The following is a 12,887-nucleotide window of genomic DNA, read 5'->3' as shown; positions in this document are numbered from 1 at the left end:
CTTCCTGGACAGGAGAGTGACTGCAGCTCCCGATTTTGAATCCCAGGGTATCTGCAGAGTGACAAGGTGAAGGAGAGAGGATGGGAGATGGGTGGACACTGGGTTGGGGTTATGGGAGAGCCAGGAAGTAAAGTTATTATTTATATTATATATCTAATATTATATAGAGATTATTAATATATAAATTATTAGTTGAATAGAATGAATGCCAATAGCCAATGTTCCATACTGGGGAAACCGGACTGATTGATTGATTCTTTATGGAAATATGCTTATGATATGATATGGCATAACTGAGATGTACTTCATGCAAGATGGCGCATGGAAAATATCACTGGAAAGGTTGTGATTTACTGAGTGTGAATATCCAGTCTGTGTGCCTGTATCATTTCTGTAGCTGAAGTTAGGAATATTGACCATGTGTCCGTATTTCAAATGTGCTACTTTGGGTGTCACCCACAACTACTCCTTCAGGTACAGCAGTGACAAGCCAGACAGGCTGATGGCCCATTAGCAAAGACAGCAAAGAATCCTGTGGCACCTTATAGACTAAGACGTTTTGCAGCATGAGCTTTCGTGGGTGAATACCCACTTCGTCAGATGCAAGTAGTGGAAATTTCCAGGGGCAGGTATATATATATGCAAGCAAGAAGCAAGCTAGAGATAACGAGGTTAGTTCAATCAGGGAGGATGAGGCCCTGTTCTAGCAGTTGAGGTGTGAAAACCAAGAGAGGAGAAACTGGTTCTGTAGTTGGCAAGCCATTCACAGTCTTTGTTTAATCCTGAGCTGATGGTGTCAAATTTGCAGATGAACTGAGGCTCAGCAGTTTCTCTTTGAAGTCTGGTCCTGAAGTTTTTTTGCTGCAGAATGGCCACCTTAAGATCTGCTATTGTGTGGCCAGGGAGGTTGAAGTGTTCTCCTACAGATTTTTGTATATTGCCATTCCTAATATCTGATTTGTGTCCATTTATCCTTTTCCGTAGAGACTGTCCAATTTGGCCGATGTACATAGCAGAGGGGCATTGCTGGCATATGACGGCATATATTACATTGGTGGACGTGCAGGTGAATGAACCGGTGATGGTGTGGCTGATCTGGTTAGGTCCTGTGATGGTGTCGCTGGTTTAGATATGTGGGCAGAGTTGGCATCGAGGTTTGTTGCATGGATTGGTTCCTGAGCTAGAGTTACTATGGTGCGGTGTGCAGTTACTGGTGAGAATATGCTGCAGGTTGTCTGTGGGCAAGGACTGGCCTGCCACCCAAGGCCTGTGAAAGTGTGGGATCATTGTCCAGGATGGGTTGTAGATCCCTGATGATGCGTTGGAGGGGTTTTAGCTGGGGACTGTATGTGATGGCCAGTGGAGTCCTGTTGATTTCTTTCTTGGGTTTGTCTTGCAGTAGGAGGCTTCTGGGTACACGTCTGGCTCTGTTGATCTGTTTCCTTATTTCCTCATGCGGGTACTGTAGTTTTAAGAATGCTTGGTGGAGATTTTGTAGGTGTTGGTCTCTGTCTGCGGGGTTAGAGCAGATGCGGTTGTACCTCAGTGCTTGGCTGTAAACAATGGATCTTGTGGTGTGTCCGGGATGGAAGCTGGAGGCATGAAGGTAGGCATAGCGGTCAGTAGGTTTTCGGTATAGGGTGGTGTTAATGTGACCATCACTTATTTGCACCGTGGTGTCTAGGAAGTGGACCTCCCGTGTAGATTGGTCCAGGCTGAGGGTGATGGAGGGGTGGAAGCTGTTGAAATCGTGGTGGAATTTTTCCAGAGTCTCCTTCCCATGGGTCCAGATGATGAAGATGTCATCAATGTAGCGTAGGTAGAGAAGGAGCGTGAGTGGACGGGAGCTGAGGAAGCGTTGTTCCAGGTCAGCCATAAAAGTATTGGCATATTGTGGGGCCATGCGGGTGCCCATAGCGGTGCCACTGATCTGGAGATATATATTGTCATTAAATTTGAAATAGTTGTGTGTGAGGATAAAGGCACAGAGCTCAGCAACCAGTTGTGCTGTGGCATCATCAGGGATACTGTTCCTGACAGCTTGTATTCCATCAGCGTGTGGGATGTTTGTGTAGAGAGCCCCCATATCCATGGTGGCCAGGATGGACAATGGATTGTGAAAGGGCTTAGTCCTGTGGATGCTCCTGACAGCTTGCAAGTAATGGCTGCCACAGCCCTGCAGAGACCTGGGTCTGAGACACCTGGCACTGGGCTCTCCCCCCGCTTTCGAATGCCAGTGTTTTTCCACTGGATGACAAAGGGTTCCCACCATACACAAGAGCGATATAAGGCAGGGGAGTGACGGCATCGTGGTTCTCCTCTGCCTTCCCACCCAAAGAGACACTGAAAAGCACTTGGAAGCAAGAACTGAACTGGGGGGAGAAGGGTTGAGCCCAGGCTGGAAGGGCGTCTAGCCTGTGAGTAGTAATACCTGAAGTCTCAAGCTGCAGATGATGCCGCTGGCTTTCAAGACTTTCTGTAATCTGCCTGTGACAATATTTAGGGGGAAAATTTACTATTTGTAGTGAGTTTCTTTAGTGAATCAAGCTTAGTTTGCATGTTTTGTTTTATTTGCTTAGTCGTCTGCTTTGTTCTGTTTATCTGTTTAACCACTGAAATCTGCCTTGTATAGCTAATAAAATTTGTTTTGTTTATTATTAAACCCAGTTTATGTAATTTATAACGGGGAGGAAAGAAATTGTTCATATCTCTCTTCACATTGAGGAAGAGGGCGACATTTTATGAGCTTGTGCTGTACAGATATTTCTATACAGTGTGAGACAGCATTGTTTTGGGTTTAGCCCCCAGAAGAGGTGTGCATGGGAGTGCTGGGTGAGTCCTCGCACACAGAGCTGACTTCAGTGTGTGCTGCAAGAGGCCAGAGAGCCTAATTCAGCAAAACAGAGAGAGGAGATCCAGGCTGGTGGAGCAGTGAAACCCCAGTACATCCAGTGGCAGCGTGGACGGGGGGTCCACCCTGTCACCAACTGATTATCAGCACATGTTTTAAAAACCTGTAAGATTGCATTGATCTCAGAAAATACAATTATTTTGCGAGATCAATGCAAATAAGTAATGAAAGCTTTAATTTTTAAACATCTTTATTAACTTTGCAGAACAAGCAGAACTAACCTTGTCAGAAAGAAGAATGAAACTAATAGAAGGGTAAAGTCCGCACTACAAAAGAGAAAGAAAACCAAACCTTACTACCATATCATTACCATTTGTAGCATAGAGCACAGTGTTAACATACATATGCTACCCCTGATAGAATTCTGGGCCAAACAAAATGAAAATTCAGTGCACAATATTGTAAAATGTTGCATATTTCATTTGTCAAAGCAACACAATAGAATCACACCATTTTCACTTATTTTGGTAATTATTTCAAAATAGCTGTCAGCAATACAGGTTGTGATGAACTGGGGTTTTATGCACCTTGTGATGTTGCATGTGAGTCTTACTGTCCTTTACTAACACTGGGTCTACCTCAGTTTCCCTGGGTACTGCACCAATGCCTAGATGGTGATGGGAATTGGGTGTGTGACTTTTACTGAGGCTCTGGGTCAGGTCAGGCTGCCCAGCTGCCTACACGTAAACAATGGCCGATGCTCTTTGTAACCTGGGTCCCAGGAGAGGGGTGCAACCAGGTGACTCTTTCCCCGGCAACCAGACAAAGAGTGGGGGAGGAGCAACAGGCATGTCGGAGGCCCAGTAGCTGGAGGCTGGTCAGTCTGCATTGGCGACTGGAAGGGGGGGGTGGGATCCAGGGCATCTGGCCTGGGATTTCCCTGAGATGCATTAGGCTAAAGCAGAGGTCGGCAACCTTTCAGCAGTGGTGTGCCGAGTCTTCATTTATACATTCTAATTTAAGGCTTAGCATGCCGGTAAAGCATTTTAACGTTTTAGAAGGTCTAAAAACCTAGTCTATAATATGTAACCAAACTACTGTTATATGTAAAGTAAACAAAGTTTTCAAAATGTTTCAGAAGATTTAAAATTAAATTAAAATGCAGATCTTATCAGTTTAATGTGATCCTTGTTTAAAGCAAGAAGTTTTGAGTGTGGTTTGGTTTATAGGTTTTATGGGGGATAGAGGGGCACAGGTAGAACTGACACAGGACCCCCGCTCCCTTCCCAGCAGCAGTTTGCATGGAGTGTTTGCAGATCAAAGGCAGACAGCACCGGGTGAGCATGAGCAGGGACCCTCCGTAGGGAAGCCCCATCTCCTGGGCCAACTGGCTGGGTCATGGGACGCTGCTGCTGGGGAGGGTGGGGGAGAGGAGATGAGGCAGGAATTAAAATAACTGGTGTAACTCTGACACCTCCCATAGAGGAAAACATAAACTATCAGGGGTGGAAGGAACTTCAGGAGATCATCTAGTCCAACCCCCTGCTCAAAGCAGGACCAATCACCAGACAGACTTTTCCCCCCAAATTCCTAAGTGGCCCCCTCAGGCTTGAATTCACAACCCATAGGTTTAGCAGGGCAATGCTCAAACCACTGAACTATCTCTTCCTCTGTAAGAGCAGCTCTATTTGCTAATAGACTTTCTGTTGAGTGAAATGCAACCAAAATACTGCTGTGAAATGCTCTGGGTGCCTGACCAATTCGTTAGACTCTCAAGAGCTAACGACATTCCACGAGTAGAAAAACATTATACTACACACAGAATGAATTAATTCAGCCAGCCAATAAATCAAAATTGCAGAACAGCCTTGTTAGCCACCCAGGAACAACAGTCAACCCTCTCCCATAACTCTATCCAGTAAAGAAGGGACCATTAGGCTCTGAAGGGGCTGGTCCCATCTCCTGTACCTGGGAGCCAGCCAGGGCAGGAAGCTCTGGAGGTAGGTGGATATTGGTTAGGTTAGAGTACATGCAGTGAGAGCATGCCAGCTGTTGCACCATTTCATAGGGCTGCCCTGCCCTGCTCTAGTCCTGTTGGCACAGGATGGGGGGGACTTTATGTAGGCTATGCAAGGAGGGAGGGAATAACCTCTCTGAGCTCACACTGCCCACCTGTGTGAAGGCCGGGCAGAGTATGGCTCTTGTTGTTTGTTCCCCACTGTGGAAGGAGAATGTGGCCTCTCAGAGAGTTTGTCCTACTTTGCACCTGAAAACTTGTGAATTACCTGGAACTGCAGTGAGGCCTCTCCTGCCTTGGTCAAGGACTACTGCTGAGATCTGATTAGTTCTGCCTCCTTCTGGCACACTGCTTCAGTCAGGAAAGTGTAGGGCTCATCAGGGCCGGCTCCAGAGCCCAGCGGGGCAAGCACCCGCTTGGGGCGGCCCTTTCCCGGGGGGGGCGGCAGGCTGGGCCGGCGGACCTGCCGCAGTCATGCCTGCGGCAGGTCCACCGGAGTCCCGGGAGCAGCGGACCTGCCGCAGGCATGACTGCGGCAGCTCAACCGGAGCCGCCGGACCAGCGAACCGCCCGCAGCTGCGGGAGGTCCAGCCGAGCCGTGCGACCAGCGGACCCTCCGCAGTCAATCAGAGAGCCCTTTATTCCTCCTGCCTCAGGAATTCAGTGACAACCTAGGGCCAATGAGCACTGAGCTCTTTGCACATGTCTCCCCCTCTGGTGTCTGGAGGCATGCTGGTCAATATTGTCTCATGTTCCCATTGGATTAGTCTGGCAAATGGGTGACACAATGAAGGACAGGAGACACACAAACTCACAGCAATGGACTTCCACTGCTGAGATCTTCTGTGTGGGACCTGAACCAAGGGCCAGAATTGAAAATGTGAAGCTATTAGACCTCATTTCTTGAACCACAGAATGAAAAGGCCCAGCGCTAACATTAAATTCTGCAGAACTTCAGCTCCCCCCCCGCTCCCCCCACCCCAACAATAATGTTTAAACCTGAGCATTAACTATTTCACTGCTGTCCATTTTAGTAGCTGGGCTAGGGTAGAGGGTGGGAGGGCAACCTTGCGAGTGAAGTGGGAGTAGCTGAGGGGAAGGAAATGCCAAGGGAAGACAGGAAGAGGCAGGGGAGAAAAAGGAAAGCAGGGAAAACAGGAGGATGGGGAAGGAAGAGGAACAAAGGACAGAGAATGGTGGTCACAGTGGTGAGCGTTTCCCCCACTGAGTGATGCTGAGCACGATAACAAGGCCCTGGAGAAGTAACACGGTGATGATAATGAACAGGGAATTTACTCTATTACTGCTCTTAATCTCCCATGGAGGTTAGTGAGGGCATCACTTTGGAATGAGGAGAGTGGTGAGCCCTAAATGGATGCCCTGCCTCAGAGATCATAATAAAATGGAATTTGGCCCCCTGCACAGAATGAGTTTAACACCCCTGGGCTAGAGGGAGGTGCACTGAGCTGGGATCCAGGAGACCATGAGGTCTAGTCTCTCCTCTTCCACTCACTGGTGTTAACTGTTCTCTGCACTTCACAGTATTATTGATCTAGTCATGTCCCTACCTGAGGAGACCATCAAGTATCCTTGTCTGCTGTTACCTCACCTGTTAGAAGGGGGACCTGAAAATGAGATATTGCACAATCTCAGTTCTAGTAGCGTTAGGATCAGGGCAGGTCTCTCCCACGTGGCCACAGTGTCTCTCAGATTGACGGAGCCATATCTGTGTACTTGGCTCTGCCACCCACCTCTGCTAAGTGCTGTGAGACACACAGACCAATTTACCTAGCACTTCCTGTAATGTGATAGAACGTCTGCATAGGGAACGAGGAGGAGGCTGCAGGAAAAGCCAGGATGTTGGACAAGTCACTTAACCCAGGATATTTGGAGTAGGGGGTATTGGTAGGAGGGCTGGATCTAAGTCAGAGCTGGATAAGTGAGGGAGGCCCTGACCCTACTCTCCAGGCTGTGAGGAGCTGTGGGCCAGCAGCTGTGGGAAAAGTCGTGGTTGTGATTGTCAGTTTTGCTAAAAAGCAGTAAAAATGATTTTTGACCTTTGGCAAACCCCCTTGCTCTGCTTTACTTTCACTTTCTATTTTAGCCTTGCTACGTGCAGGAGAAAAAAACAAATTCTTCAGCCGTTGAACAAGCATTAACAGAAAACTGCACGAGACCAGACTGATACCCAACTGATTCTCTTTTCCAAAATGATTTTGCTTCGTAGCCTCACTTCAATTCATTAATTGTGAGGCACCTCCTGGACTAAGGGTCTGTGTGACTGTAGAGAAGCTGGAGGGCAGCAATTCTGTAATGGCTGAGAAGTTTCTCCTGGTTTCATAAGGTAGGTGGCAGAAAGTTTTCGTCCTCTATCTTGTTTTTAAATCCCTTGTCCCATGTCAGCAGGGGAAGGGCAGTGCAGGGCAGCCCTAGGAAGGGGTGCAGCAGCTGGCATGCTCCCACTGCATGTGCTTTACCCAACCAATATCCTCGTACCCCTAGAGCTCCCTGCTCTGGCTTCCAATCAGAAAGACCCTGTCTGGCTCCAGGATACATCACAAGGGACTAGCCCCTTCACCAGAGCCTGACAATCCCTTCTTTACTGGATAGAGTTATGGGAGAGGGTTGACTGTTGTTCCTGGGTGGCTAACAGGGCTGTTTTGCAGCTTTGATTTATTGGCTGGCTGAGTTCATCCATTCTGTGTGTGGGATAATGTTTTTCTGCTGGGTGGGCACCAGCCGTTTTGACAATTGTTCAGGCATCTGGAGCTCTTTGCAGGGGTATTTTGACTGGTATTTCACTCTACAGAAAGGCTAGTAGTAAATAACAGAACTGGTCTTGCATGTTGTCATAACTATAGAGGGAAGGGAACGGCCCTCCTGTGTACAATACTATAAAATCCCTCCTGGCCAGAGGCACCAAAATCCTTTTGCCTGTAAAGGGTTAAGAAGCTCAGGAAATCTGGCTGACACCTGACCCAAAGGACCAATAAGAGGACAAGATACTTTTAGATCTTGGGGGAGGCTTTGTTTGTGTGCTCTTTGTTTTGGGGGTTGTTCGCTCTTGGGACTAAGAGGTACCAGACATCAATCCAGGCTCTCCAAATCTTTCTGAACCAGTCTCTCGTATTTCAAACTTGTAAGTAACAGCCAGGCAAGGCGTGTTAGTTTTGTCTTTGTTTTCTCAACTTGTAAATGTTCCTTTTGCTAAAGGGTTTACCTCTGTTTGCTGCAACTTTGAACCTAAGGGGGTTCCTCTGGGCTCTATGAATCTGATTACCCTGTAAAGTTATTTCATCTCTGTAAAATCAGGATGGGATTTTTACCTTTCTTTAATTAAAAGCCTTCTTTTTAAGAACCTGATTGATTTTTTTCCCCCTTGTTTTTAAGATCCCAGGGGTTTGGATCTGGACTCACCAGGAATTGGTGGGGGTGGGGGGAAGAAGGGGGAATGGTTAATTTCTCCTTATTTTAAGATCCAAGGATTTGGATTGGTGTTCACCAGGGAATTGGTGGAGGAGTCTCTCAAGGCTACCCAAGGGAGTGTTATAGTACTTGGGAGGGAGATATTCTTGGGGGGAGGTAGACAGAGTTTCCCAAATGACTCATTAACAATTTGGGTGGTGGCAGCAACCAGATCTAATATGGTAATTTAAGCTTAGGGGTTCTCATGCAGGTCCCCACATCTGTACCCTAAAGTTCAGAGTGGGGAAGGAACCTTGACACATTTTCCTCTAGGGGAGGTGTCAGAGTTGCCTGGGGACACCAGTTATTTTAACTCCTGCCTCATCTCTTCTCCCCCACCCTCCCCAGCAGCAGTGTCCCATGACTCAGCCAGTTGGCCCAGGAGATGGGGCTTCCCTACGGAGGGTCCCTGCTCATGCTCACCTGGTGCTGTCTGCCTTTGATCTGCAAACACTCCATGCAAACTGCTGCTGAAGGCTGGAGAGGGCAGCGAGAATTGGTAGCTGCAGGGTGATGAGCTCTGAGTTCCATGTGGCCTCCGACTGCCCCCACCCACCTTCTTTGGCATTTGACTACACAATAATGATGCCGCACAAAGCAAAGTGTGGCCAGTACCAAGTACCCAGGGATGGCAGAGAAAGAGCCTGATTGGCTCAGTTCCCAGTGGAATACCAATGGACAACCTGCCCCAAAGTCTCAATTGCTGAGGGACAATTTTCACTCACTGATTGATGTATTTGCTTTCCACAACCAACTCTCTGTACAACTTTTCATGAGTGATGTACCTCTGTATTTGGATTCTAATATCTAAACTGTATTGTTAAATTTTAATCCCCTAAACTTGGGTTATTGCTGATTGATTATGTACTTCATGTATTTGACTTTTTTATAAACAAACTTTGACTTTGTGGCTAATCTAAGCCTGAGGTGGGCAAACTATGGCCCGCAGGCCATATCTGGCCCACGGAACCATCCTGCCTGCCCCCCGAGCTCCTGGCCTGGGAGGCTAGCCCCTGGCCCCTCCCCTGCAGCCTCAGCTCACTCCGCCACCAGTGCAATGCTCTGGGAGGCGGGGCTGTGAGCTCCTGGGAGACTGTCCTGACCCGGTCTCTGTGCTTTGTGGTGGTGGTGGTGACGGCGTGGCCCGGCTACAGGGGGGTAGGGAGCAGGGGGGGTTGGATAGAGGACAGGGGAGTTTGGGGTGGTGGGCAGGGGTTGGGGCAGTTGGGGGCGGCAGAGGTCCCGGGGGGGCAGTCAGGAAGAAGGGGGGGCACATCAGAAATGAGGAGGGGTTGGATGTCATCTTCATCTATCACTACCTTCCCACCCCCATTCCAGCTCATGAATAAGTCTCTGAAAGAACACAGGGCCTAGTACAGAACTTTGAGGCCCTGCTGTTAATCTCTGGCCATGATGAAAACTGACCATTTATTCCCACTGTCGCCAAGCAGGTTTCTGATCCATGACAATATTTTGCCTCTCCCCCATGACCTGATTTCTTTAGTAGCCCCTTGAGAGGGACTGCGCCAAAGGCTTTTAGAAAGTCCAAGTAAATTATATTTACTATCCCTTTTGGCACATTCAAAGAATTCTAACCGACTAATGAGGTATGAATTTTCTTTGCAGAAAAGCCATGACTCAGTTTCCCCAGTTGACTGATGTTGCTGATGCCCCTGAGTATAATCCTTTGAGAGGTGCAGCTGACCTCTGTTCTATTACTGAGCTGCATACAGAGAGAATTCCCCAGGGCTCTGATATGTTTGATCTTCTTGGTGCCAGAAACCTGATTCGCCAGAAGGGACTTTCTCTGCCTGAGGCTTTTGTTGAGTCCTGTGGGATCACAGTCCTGCTTCAGGGTGCTGTCTTTAAGAAAGACCCCCCCCACCACCACACACATGCCCTCTTTGTAGCACAGAGCTGCAGTTTTGAACCAGCACAGAGCTCCCTGGGCTGAGGGCACGTGCAGGCCGGGGGTCAGGAGCTTTCAGCCAGTAGTTCTGGAACTTATCTAGAAATCGTTCTTTTCAGAGTGGGTTTATTCCTGTGCCTGTGCTGGAGCTGGCCTGAGTTTGGGCCAGACTGTCAGCAGAACTCACCACTTTCTGGGCGCCTAACGTGCTGAGCCCTTTGGAAAATCTGGTCTCAGCTGCAGGTGCTGGGCTGCTCTGAAAGGTCTGGCCTGAATGTGGGGTTGTCACACTCCAGTGCCCAGTGGAGTCAGCGTAGTCGCACCAGCTCTGCCTATTTACCACTCCTATGTCCTGGATCACAGGGTCACGCTCACTGACTCGCTCACCCAGGGCTTGTGTGGTCGTCTGGACATCAGGGAGATGGAGGATTCCTCGATGTGCCCCGGCTCCGTGAGGTCACTGCCACTGCTTGGCTTCACCATTTCCCTCATTTCTCTCCACGTTCCCCGGCTGGACTCAGGTAGGATTCCTGGGGCTTTAGGGCCTAGTCTGGCTCCCACAGAAGCCAGCGGCTGTGCTGGGGAAGGCTCTGTCTGAGATAACTCGGGGATTATGAGCAGGTGGTGGCTGGTGGGTAGAGGACCAGGGGAGCGTTGGGCAATAATTGTCTTGTGGCCTACAAGAGGCCCCGACAGCAAGTTCCCAGCTGGCAGCATGTGGTGGCTGTGCCCAATAATGTCTCCATGAAGCTGATTGATTTCTGGTTCAGGGGGACGTGTCCTGCCCCTAGGGGCAGTGGGGATGTATAGCTGGGTCCTGCTTGCAGGGACCGTCATTTCCCCAAAATGTCCTCCAGCAACTAGAGACTGTGCCCTTAGCCTGGTCCTGCCCTTAGCAACTAGAAACCTCTGTCCAGAAACACAATGGAGAGTTTCGGGGGCCAGGGATGCATCTGAGGGCTTGGTTACACTTGCAAGTTACAGCGCAATAGAGGAGTCCCGGGAGCACTAGCTCACTACCTGTCCGCACTGGCAAGACACGTATTGCGCTCTGACTCCACAGCTAGAGCGCTGCTGGTACTCCACCGTGGCGAGAGGAATAATGTTTGCTGCACCCCCGCTGGAGTGCTGCGGCACCAGTGTGAACGAGGTGTTGCATTCCTGCCCTCTGATTGGCCTCCACAAACATCAAATAATCCCTTAAGTCAAGTGGCCACTCTGGTCATTGTTTTGAACTCCTGTAGGAATGCGGAAATGCCCTTTCAAAGCTCCGTTTCTGACAGCCGATGAGCAAGGCGTTACCGTGGAATGCTGTGTGTGTGTGTGAGAGAGAGAGAGAGGCGGGGGGAGGGGGAGGTCTGCTGCTGTCTGAACTTACAAGACAGCCCCCCAAAAGCTCACTCTGTCTCTCCCCCCACATACACACCACACACTCCCTGTCACGCTCTACCCCACCCCTACCCCCATTTGAAAAGCACGTTGCAGTCACTTGCATGCTGGGATAGCTGCCCATAATGCACTGCTGCAAATGCCACAAATGTGGCCAGGCCAGTGTGCTGTCAGCTGTCAGTGTGGACAGACTGCAGCGCTTTTCCTACTGCGCTCTACGAAGGAGGGTTTAGCTCAAAGCACTTTATCTGCAAGTGTAGCTGTGCCCTAAGTGTTCACAACACGAGGGAGAGCTGGGTAGTGGAGATACTGGGTAACACATGGTGGTAATAATCCTGCCAGTGGGGACAGGATTTCAGCTTTGGTGCCAAGAATCAAAGGGCAGACTGGCTTTCAGGGAGCATGGGGGCTAAGTGGGAAGGGTGGGAAAACAAGGAGTAGCTGCCAGGCACAGCAGGGCTTTGGTCACACTCTTCCAAACTCTGGGAGAATTTACGTAATTACAAAGATGATTTTCAAATGGCAAAAATTAAAGGGAAAACTGAATCAGGTTTGATTAGAAGTGGTTTGAAAAGGCCAACTATTAGTGAGAATTTTTTAAGCTATTCTTCAAAATTTCCTACCAATTGTTTTTAGTTTTGTTTTTGTCCAAAAACTGGGAAGTAAACCAAAAATACTTACTGAGAATGTCTGAAAACTTCTCATTAAAAATACAACATTTTATTTGTTTTTTCAACAAGAAAAAATGACTGAAATTGAAAATTTTCATTTTGCTCAAAAAGCCACACTTGTTCAAAAAATGTTCTGATGAGACCATTTCAATCAGCAGTAAATTTGATAAAGTGATCAGTTACAGTCTCTTGAGAGTGTTTGGCCTAACTCTGAGACATGGCTGAAAGCAGGTGGAATGTAAAGCACAATAATGACATACACTTTATATGTTATAGGAAGCCAGAAAAAAATGACAAGAAAAGAGGAGTTGACTTCAAGGAGGAGCATTTTAAAATCTTTTCCTAAGAGTGTAGTAAAGGTCTCAGTAAGAAGATCACCTAGGAGATGTAATTTGCCTTTAAGGAGATATTGTGCCAAATCTAAAGATGAAATTCTGCCTCTCAGGAGGTGCAGCCCAGGATAGAGCCTGGCTTTTCGCCATCTTTGCATCTCCAGGATCCTGGGCTGTTCCAGGGACTGCAACAGCCCCCAGTGTCAATTAGAGCACCCCTAGGGTTGCTCTAGCTTGCAGCAGCCTCCACAGC

General features: G+C 48.5%; 1 pseudogene; it reads left to right on the top strand.

Moving 5' to 3' along the window:
* LOC120393807 overlaps positions 1-12,887 on the top strand; it is a 55,816-nt pseudogene that overhangs the window by 13,315 nt on the left and 29,614 nt on the right.

This window comes from Mauremys reevesii, unplaced genomic scaffold (genome assembly GCF_016161935.1).
Source record: "Mauremys reevesii isolate NIE-2019 unplaced genomic scaffold, ASM1616193v1 Contig32, whole genome shotgun sequence".
In the NCBI taxonomy this organism is placed as follows: domain Eukaryota; kingdom Metazoa; phylum Chordata; order Testudines; family Geoemydidae; genus Mauremys; species Mauremys reevesii.
This window is presented reverse-complemented; position numbering and strand designations above follow the sequence as displayed.